The following is a 9352-nucleotide window of genomic DNA, read 5'->3' on the forward strand; positions in this document are numbered from 1 at the left end:
GCACACCGTGCTGATCTGAAGCCAGGAGCCAGGTGCTTCTCCTAGTCTCCCATGGGGGTGCAGGGCCCAAGCACTTGGGCCATCCTCCACTGCACTCCTGGGCCACAGCAGAGAGCTGGACTGGAAGAAGAGCAACCGGGACAGAATCTGGTGCCCCAACCAGGACTAGAACCCGGGGTGCCGGCACTGCAGGTGGAGGATTAGCCTAGTGAGCCCTGGCGCTGGCCTGCCTTGTGTCTTAGTTCATTTTTGTATAGTTCTCACAGAATACCACTAAGTGTTATATTTCTGATGAAGAAACTTATCTGGTCCATGGTTCTGTATGCTGGAACATCTAAAAGATGGAGTCATCATCTGCCCAGCGTCTGGTGAGGGGTGCATTGCTGCTTCAGCCCATGGCAGAAGGTGGAAGGGCAAGACAGCATAGGAGCAAGAGAGAAGCAAGCGAGGTCCAAATTCACTCCTGTAACAAACCCACTGATTCAATAATGAACCCATTCCCATGATCATGATGTCTGTCCATTCACAAGAGCAAAGCACTCGAGTCCTAGTCACCAATTGAAGCTGCCATCCCTCAACGCTGTTGCACACAAACTTTGGAGTACACATTCAAATCATGTAATGTTTTAAATACCAACTCCTTAAGTGCAGTTTTGGTGGAATTTTGAAGGATTCAAAATTTTATGCATGTATTCATCCACCATCCTTCCATGGATACCTGGATCATGACCATAACATACTAAAATTTCAGCTAATAACTGAAGAATATTTTAGGAAATAATAGGAGCATATTGGGCATTAGGTACATTATAAACAGACTTGGTAGCTTGAAACAGCAGGTGCTTCTTGGAGAAACAGAGGTGATTGTACTTTGCTGGAACCTGAATTGCAGGAGCAAGGGGAATTCCAGGAAATGGGAGTGGACACTTGGGCAGAACTGATTGAGAACCAGCCCTTCACGAAATTCCAAGGATGCTAAAGCTTGTCCCAAAGGTAGGAGAGAGGCACTGAAAGACTCTGACCCTTGCATATGATCAAGCGTTCCTCCCTCCAGCTGTGGGGAGGCATGTGCTATAGACACAGCCTGGAAGAGCAATGCTGGGTGAGGAAGCTACTGCTTACAGGATCCAAAGGAGGAAGCAGCAGGGGATGGGAAGGAAGATGTGGGTTTGGAAGAGATTTACAAGAGATCGTTGATAAATTGGTGATTAGTTGTGTGGCAGCTCTTAAAAGCACAGCCCATGAAGAGAAGGAAACTGCTGCAACCTACTAAAAAGCCATACATGAAAAAGTCACAGTAAACATCTTCAGTGGTCAGAGAATGAAGCTTGTCTCTAAGATCAGAAATCAGGCGACGATGCCCACTTTCATCACTGCTGTTTAACCACAAGCAGAATTTCAATCCAGAGCAATTAGGCAGGAGAAAGTAATTAATAACATCCATATTGTGAAAAAAGAAGTAAAATTATCTTTGTTCACAGATGATATGATCTTTTTAAAAATATTTATTTATTTGCAAGGCAGAGTTAGAGAGACAGACAGACAGACAGAGACAGAGAGATATCCTCTATCTACTGGTTCACTCCCCTGATCCAAAGCCAGCAGCCAGGACTTTCCTCCTGGTCTCCCACATGGGTGCAAGGGCCCAAGGACTTAGGCCATCTTCCACTACTTTCCCAAGTGCACTAGCAGGGAGCTGGATGGGAAGTGGAGCAGCCAGGACTCAAACCAGCGCCCATATGAGATGCTGACACTGCAGGCAGTGGCCTTACCTGCTATGCCACAGTGCCAGCCCCGGATATCATCTTAGATGTATAAAACTCTAAAGATTCTACAAAAAACTTCTAGATCAAATAAAATCAGAAAAATGGTAGTACACAAAGTCAGCACGAAAATTAATTACATCGCTACACATTAACAATCTGAAAGGATTCTATTTGCAATATCTTCAAAACCAATAAAAACTTAGGAATTAAAAAAATACTTAGGAATTAGCTTGACAAATAAAAGACTTAGAAATTTAACTTCTAGGGGCCAGCACGGTGGCTCACTTGGTTAATCCTCGGCCTGTGGCACTGGCATCCCATATGGACGCCGGATTCTGTCCCAGTTGCTCCTCTTCCAGTCCAGCTCTCTGCTGTGGCCCAGGAGTGCAGTGGAGGATGGCCCAAGTGCTTGGGCCCCTGCACCCGCATGGGAGACCAGGAGAAAGCACCTGGCTCCTGGCTTCGGATCGGCGTAGCTCCGGACATAGCGGCCGTTGGGGGGTGAACCAACGGAAGGAAGACCTTCTCTCTCTCTGTCTAACTCTGTCAAATAAATTAAAAAAAAAAAAGAAATTTAACTTCTAAAGACTTATACAATGAAAACTATGATACATTGTTGGAAGAAACTAAGACAAGATAAATAAATGGAAACATAGCCCATGTTCATGAATTGGAAGACTTACTACTATTAACATGTCTATACTACGCAAAGCAATTTTTTTTTTTTTGACAGTGAGGGAGAGAGACAGAAAGAAAGGACTTCCTTCCGTTGGTTCACCCCCGCAAATGGCTGCTACTGCTGGCACACTGCACCGATCCGAAGCCAGGAGCCAGGTGCTTCCTCCTGGTCTCCCATGCAGGTGCAGGGCCCAAGCACCTGGGCCATCCTCCACTGCCTTCCCTTCCCGGACCACAGCAGAGAGCTGGACTGGAAGAGGAGCAACCGGGACAGAACCGGTACCCCAACTGGGACTAGAACCCAGAGTACCAGCGCCGCAGGCAGAGGATTAGCCTAGTGAGCCACGGTGCCAGCTACACAAAGCAATTTACAGATTCAATGTGATATTTATTAAAATCTTGATGATTTTTTTTCAGAAATAGAGAAACCCATCCTAAAATTCATGGGGAATTTCAGGGACCTGAAATTTTGAAAAAGAACAAAGCTGAAGGAGTCGGACTTCCCAATTTCAAGATTTACTACAGAGTGATCGTAATTGAATCACTGTGGTGATTCAATTTAAATCCTTTACTGGCATAAAGACAACATACAGATTTGTTTTAGAGACAAGAGTACCCAGAAATATCAGAATAGAGATTCTGGAAATAAGAATAGAAATCTCAGAATAGATGTCCCGGAAAGAACAATAAATGGGGGGTCCCTTGCATTTACGGCTAAATGATTCTGACAAGGGTGCCAAGACCATGCAATGGAGGAAAGGACCATCTTCAATAAGTGCTGTGGGCCAAACTGGACATCCATATGCAACTACAAGGAAAATGGACCTTCACATTACACTGCATGTAAAAATTCACTCAAAACAATCAATAACATCAGAGCCCAGACTACACAATCTGGAAGAAAACATAGAAGGAACATTTACAATGTTGAATTTGTCAACATATTCTTGAATATGAACCCAAAAGAAAAATCAATAAATTAGACCTCATTAAAATTAAAATTTTTCATGGAACATGGTGGTTGATTTTCTGTGTCAATTTGACTAGGCGACAAAGAGCCCTAACACTTGAGATTAGAATTTGAATCGGCAGACTGACTGCTCTTCACAAGGTGGGTTCAGACCCATTGAGGGCCTGAAAGACCAAAAAAGCAGAGGCAGGGAAAGTTCATCCTCTCTCTTTCCCTTCTCTCTCTCATACACACACACACACTTACACACACACACATACATACACATGTGCTCTGTTTTTCTGGAGAACCCCAATACATGCATCAAAGGACCATATCAACAGAGTGAAAAAGCACCAAAAGAATGGAAGCAAAATTTGGAAATCATTTATCTGATAAGGGATTAATGTCTAGAAAATGTAGGAGAACTCCTGTAACTTTGAAAAAAAAAAGCTAGCAAGAAATCAATTTAAAACTGGGCAAAAGACCTGAACAAACATTTCTCCCAAAAAGACATGCTGTAGCAGAATCATGTACAAAGAGGAGACAGCAAGACCTTTAGCAGGAAGTCAGTCTTCTGTTGCTATTATCTTTATGCAGGCACAAGGCCCAGGTGAATTTTTTTTTTAATATTTTTTTCTTTGACAGGTAGAGTTATAGACAGTGAGAGAGAGAGAGAGACATAGAGAAAGGTCTTCCTTCCGTTGGTTCATCCCCCAAACGGCCGCTGTGGCCAGAGCTGCGCCAACCGAAGCCAGGAGCCAGGCACTTCTTCCTGGTCTCTCATGCAGGTGCAGGTGCCCAAGCACTTGGGCCACAGCAGAGAACTGGACTGGAAGAGGAGCAACCGGGACCAGAACCCAGCGCCCATATGGGATGCCGGCACTGCAAGGCGGAGGATTAACCAAGTGAGCCACGGCGCTGGCCCGGCCCAGGTGAATTTTTATCCTAAAGTCTGAACCCAGAACAGAGAGGGGTCAAAATTCACTTAATATAATTTGAGGTTATTTTATTAGAGGCTTACATGTTTAACATTACTAAATCTTCTTAAAATTTAATCTTTGTCATTCATGGAATGTTTCTATCCCTAATAATGTGCTTTAGTTCTTAGGCCTATTTTATCTGATATATTATAGCCATACTAGTTTTATTTTAGCTAATATTTGACACAGATGTCATTTCTATCCCATTATCTACAATTTTTTCGTAACTCCGGGTTTTAGATTTATCTTGGTTCATGTCTCCTTTTAACTTTTTCTTAAATTTTCTTTTTTTTGAGAGTGAGAGACATAGAGCATTGATCCGCTGGTTCACTCTCCAAATGCCTGCAACAGCCAGGGTAGGGCCAGGCTGGAAGCCCAAGTTGGGAATTCAATCCAGGCCTCCCACATGGAGACAGTGTGACAAGCAGGAAGCTGGGTTTTGGAGCAGAGCTGGGACATGGACCCAGGCACTTTGGTTTGAGTTGTGAGTGTCCTAACTAACAGAATCATCACTAGGTCAAACTGCTCTGATTTCCTTTATTTTAAAAATTAATTGATATCCATCCCTTACCCTAATAACATAAGAAATTAGCATATTCTTACATTCATAAATCTTTCTCTATAGCATCGCTATCAAACTAATATTTTATAGAGTTTAAATTCTAGTTTTTTTTTTTAAAAAAAGGAAAAGAAATCCTTAAGAGTTATTTTGCAAGAGAGAGAGACAGTGAGAGACGGAGAGGAAGATCTTCCATCCCCTGTTTCACTCCCCAAGTGGCCGTGCTGATGGGAGCTGGGTCATTCCGAAGCCAGGAGCTTCTTCCGTGTCTCCCATATTGGTGACAGGGGCATGAGCACTTGGGCCATCTTCTACTGCTTTCCCAGGCACATTAGCAGGGATCTGGGATTGAAGTGGAGTAGCCAGGACTTGAATTAGCACCCAGACAGGATGCCAGTGTCCCAGGCTTTATTTGCTATGCCACAGTGCTACCCCCATCCCTGGCTTTTTTATTTTTTTATGCACCAAATAACTTTACTAAAAAATGTCATCCTTCATGCATTTTTTTACAGCTTCTCTTGGATTTATTGTTCTAATTTTAAAAAATGTTCCAGTATGGGCCTTTGTGAGGCAAATCTTCTGAGGCGGTGTATACATGAAGATGTTTTTATCATGTCCTTATATTTGGTTGGATCGCAAATTGTAGGTCTTGAGTTATTTTTAAGTGTCTTAAATATTAAGTTTAATATTAATATTCTTAAATTATAATGCATCTAGATGTGAATTTGTCCCTATCTTTATTTTCACTCTGAGTTCTTTCAATTTTAAATTTGCCACTTAGTTTTTTTTTAAGTGACAGAAAGAGGCAGTGTGTCAGCTAGACAGACAGGAACTCCCATCTGCTGGTTTACTCCTCAAATGACCGTCACAGCCAGGGCTGGGCTAGGCCAAAATTGGGAGCCCAAAACTCAATCCAGGCTTCCCATGTGTGTGGCAGGGACCTAACTACTTGAGCCATCACCTGCTGCCTCTCAAGGGTGTGTATTAGCAGGTAGGTGGAATCCAGAGCTGAGCGAAGGCTCTGACCCAAATCAGGAACCTCAATCACTAGGTCATAGGGCTCCCCCACCACCATCACTTTTAATTCTAGGAAATCCATACACAGTATTCCTCCAAGTCCTTCTCATCACTTTTATTTCTTCTGTCTTTCTGGGACATCTGCTATTTAGATTAATAACCGGATAACACTTTCATTTCTAGTTAGTTCGAAGTTAGTGGTTCTTCAAAAATAAAATTATCTGTTGGTCTCCTGGGGCTGGTGCTGTGGCCCAGCGGGTTAACGCCCTGGCCTGAAGCACCGGCATCCCATATGGGCGCCGGTTCGAGTCACGGCTGCTCCACTTCCGATCCAGCTCCCTGCTGTGGCTTGGGAAAGCAGTGGAGGATGGCCCAAGTCCTTGGGTCCCTGCACTGTTGTGAGCGCCTACTGTCACGTAGCTCAACAGCAGCAAGTGCGACGTACGACTTGTCAGTCACGGGTAAGAAAGGAACACACGGACACAAGACTGTCTTTTCTCATTTTATTGTTCACACACTGGGGACACACCAGGGGTTTTATATCACACTACTCATCAGCATGCTCATTGGGATCAATACACTTATCAATCTATACTAATTAATACACTTATCAATAAACTTAACACCACTACTTAATCATGACTTAACTACTTAACTTAGCTACTTAGCTTAATGTGACTACTTAGCTTAACTACTTAGCTTAATCACCTAACTTACCATAATTACTTAACACACTTATCAATATCACTAATAATGTCAATAATATCACTTATCATAACTTATAGCTAACTTAACACACTTACTGAATTACTTAGCTTAACATAACTACTTATCTTAATATATGCCTAATCTTAACAATATCACTTATTGGCCAGAAAATCAATATTCTTATACCACAAGTCACAACAAACACTATTAAAATAATCTTAAGTACTATCACAATGAACAATACAAGGACAACAAAAGATTCAATACACAACATTGGTTTGCTACGTATCTAGGCTCGCATCACGGTCACGAAAAAAAGAGTGTCAGTGTTCAAGGTCCAGAGCTCCATGTCTCGGGAGAGACGGATCTCGGATCATCACTCACAGGCAGGAAGTCGTGGGAAGGCTGTCACTCTGGGCAGTAGGCTCAAAGTTCCCAGGCGGACGGCCAGGCGAGAAGTTGGAGAGGTCCCCTGCTGAGAGGCCTGGTCCGGCTTTGTGGTCAGGTCTGGCAGCAGGCCGATAAGGACTCCAGGCCAGGCGGTGAGGCGGCATCTCGGCTGCTCAGACACGGCTGCAGGGTAGCAACACAGCAGCTCCAGATGGCCTCTTGATCCTGCCATCACCTTGTGTCACGTAGCAAAAGCTAGTGGGCTGGCTCTTTGACTCCAAATGCGAGGAGATCCAGAGGTTCGCTCGCACTGGGCCACACACACACACACACACACTCACACTCACACAGACAGTGGGGTTACAGCTCAGGGACAGCTCTGCAGGTCGGCTTGTGCCGCTACCTGCCCCGTGCAGAGTAGCGGGCTGCCCCTTCAGCTCCGGATGTGTGGAGATCCAGAGGCTCACACACACCAGGCCATGATCCCCGAGAGGATGGAGAGTGGAGCAAGGGCTCCCTTTTTATCCTCATTTTCGGCAGTCCTCCAGCTTGCCATCCTCTGACTTGTCCAATCAGTGCTGGTTCCTCCTTGCTTATAGTTGAACAGTCCAGTCAATACTGCTCCCGCCTTACTTATGTTGGAATGGTCCAGTCAGCGTGGGTGGGAGGGTACTGCCCGTAGTGCACCGTTATCGGACTGACCAGAGATGTCTCCTTGGTGTGATTAGGAGTGTCTCCCTAACAGCCGTTAGGTAATACATTAACTCCTAACTTATAACTCCACTTTACTTTTATTTTGTGGCTGGTGGTAACTTAACTCAATGTTTTACTGTGTTTCCACAGTTCATCTCCTTGTCAGTAAGCGGTGATCCGTGACTCTTTTTTAGATTCCTGTGGGATTCTCCACGTGCACCCATGTGGGAGACTCCTGACTCCTCTGGCCGTTGCAGCCAGTTGGGGAGTGAACCAATTGGAAGACCTCTCTCTCTCTCTGCCTCTCCTCTCTCTGTGTATCTCTGACTTTCAAATAAATAAATAAGTCTTTTAAAAAAATTTGTTGGTCTCTGCTAGTATTTCTGCTGTTGGCAGAATCTGTTGCTTTCCTTCTGAAATGCCTCTGTTACTCAGTCATCTGAAGACTTAGCCTGTGAATCCATCTGCCCCTGGGATGTTGTCCCTGTGGACAGCAGTGGAAGTACAGACCTGCCCCAGTGAGCGCTGGGGCCAGAGGAGAGCCCCGGGCAGCAGCCAATGACTTAGAACAGGAGGGACAGAGCGGAAAGGGTTAATTCATCCCCACCTGCGTCTCCTCAAAATCCCAAGACCTTTGTGCTGCTGTGATGCCCAGGGACACCCAGACCAGGCGACAGGTGTGGGCAGGCACGGTTTGCCTCAAGGGAATACTGAATGAAGCAAGATCAACCTCCAACAGTGCCCCCTCCTAGCCCTATTTACTGCCTGCCGGGCTGCCACCCATGCAGAAGCCACCTCAAGACACATCAGGAAAAAACAGCCCGACCCATGCCCAAAGGGCATCTCCTGGGTTCTTGCTCATCTTTTCCCTTCCGTAGGTCTTAAGGGCTTGACCTTGGAGGAAGAAGCTATCTGTCCATCTCAGCACACCTGCACCTCTGCCTTATTTTTTGTAGCCTTTCTATTTGACATCAAAGCAATGTGTGTCATAGAATAATAAAAAGAAAAAAGGAGCAAAGCTTATAATGAAAAATGTAAGTCCTCCTCTCCATCCTGCTCTGTTCCCAGTCACAATTCCTCAGAGTGAAACATTTTAATCCGTTCTTTTTGTTGATTTCCTGGGGCATAGCTCTTTAACTTAAAAAAAAAGCTAACCCTGTTATATCTTCTCTTCCTCGTTATTAGAATAGTATGTATAGTTATATAGCCCAAAATGGAGGCAAATATAAAAATATGTGGTCTCCCTCTCCCTCTCCCCCGACCTACCCCTCTCCCCCTCTCCCCCTCTCCTCCTCTCCTTATATATTTTGTAAAATCAGTAACTGGTTCTCTTGCAGGATTAGGTTTTGCCCATCTTTTGTGCATGTGGTGTTTTCATGAATGACCTCATACCTGTCATTGTGCATGCGTACAAGTGCAACTCAATGAATTTACTCTCCAGTAATTTTTAGTGGGGAAATAAACACAAAGACCAAACAAACAGGAACGAGCACAGCTATTCATTCAGAGCTTGCTGTCGGCCATCTTCTCCCGTATTTGGGGGAGACTCAAAGGCAGGCAAAGGAGTGGGAAAGCAGCAGGTGCTGCTCGTGAAGAATCTGGAGTGGGG

Source organism: Oryctolagus cuniculus, chromosome 2 (assembly GCF_964237555.1).
Source record: "Oryctolagus cuniculus chromosome 2, mOryCun1.1, whole genome shotgun sequence".
In the NCBI taxonomy this organism is placed as follows: Eukaryota; Metazoa; Chordata; class Mammalia; order Lagomorpha; family Leporidae; genus Oryctolagus; species Oryctolagus cuniculus.